General features: G+C 31.0%; 1 protein-coding gene across 1 annotated transcript in view; it reads left to right on the top strand.

The window, feature by feature from the left end:
• Positions 1-870, top strand: part of LOC144959401 (uncharacterized) — a 10,384-nt gene extending 9,514 nt beyond the window's left edge. Inside the window, exon 6 of the mRNA XM_078891979.1 lies at positions 1-870. This exon is cut by the window's left edge and continues 150 nt beyond it. The gene's annotated coding sequence lies outside the window, so the exon portion shown is untranslated.
• The last annotated feature ends 259 nt before the right edge of the window (positions 871-1,129 follow it).

Raw genomic sequence — 1,129 nt, 5'->3', positions numbered from 1 at the left:
ATATAACAAAAGCCAACTAATATTGCATGTTTTGAGAATAGAAAAAAATAAGAAAAAAATAAGAAGAAAAAACATTCTCCATACGGATCCATGATATATGTTTATATATACACACACATATATATAAAGTCACATTTTAAAATTTTGTCAGTTAACTCATCTTTCAAATATCCATCGGTTAAAATGACTCTCATCCTTGCAAAATTTTCCTCACCTGGGACTTGGGAATGTTACATATTGTACTGACATGGCGGTTTTTTGCACACAAAAAATAATCCCAAATTATGCAAGCAAAATCTCAAACTTTGCAAGCCAAAATCAGCAATGTTGCAAAGAATTTGCAAATATTTACAAAACTTTGCGATTAATTTTCCTAAAAACCATAAGTAGTTAATTAAAGAGAACGACGTGTGTTTGTTTTGAAGGGTTTCATGGCGCTTGCAACAAATGTAAGGTTATATCAGCACCATTAAAAAGAAAGAAAATGAAATAGTGAAATAGAAACTACTCTTGATTAATTATCTTTCACATTCTACACGAGCTATCAAATTAACCGAAAAAAAATGTCTTTTTTAATTATTATTGTTTGGGGGGGGGGGGTCTTTGCAAAATCTCGAAAGTTTGCAAAAAATGTAAGAAAAAAATATTGCTGATTTTGCGGCCGCAATGCAATCAGTGATAAATTGCGATTTTTTCCGGCCGCAATGCGGCAGCAAGCGATGCAAAAGACTGCCATGGCAGATTTTAGTGATCAAAAGTAACGTTACAATTTTAATGTGCTCTACATGGCAAGAAATTAATGTATATATCTTGTTAAAGATAATTAACCTCTGCTTACAATGGCACCAAATATATTCATATAAATATATATATATATATATATATATATATATATATATATATATTATATATATATATATATATATATATCACTTGAAGCGAAATTATGTTGGTTTGAAAGGAATCACTTGATGATCCTTATTTGGCAAAAGTAGAATTGAGCACAAAATAATGAATTCACAAAGTAAGTTTTGCCAATTGAGTTCAAAGAAGTTGCACATTTCTCCACAATTGTGGGGCTATGTGGTCTAGTGGTATGACACTCGCTTTAGGATTGGAAGGTCCTGGG

Source organism: Berghia stephanieae, chromosome 14, assembly GCF_034508935.2.
Source record: "Berghia stephanieae isolate SIO BIC M18660-M18661 chromosome 14, UCSD_Bste_1.3, whole genome shotgun sequence".
Taxonomy (NCBI): domain Eukaryota; kingdom Metazoa; phylum Mollusca; class Gastropoda; order Nudibranchia; family Aeolidiidae; genus Berghia; species Berghia stephanieae.
The sequence above is the reverse complement of the archived record's forward strand: the minus strand, read 5'-3'. Positions and strand labels throughout refer to the sequence as shown.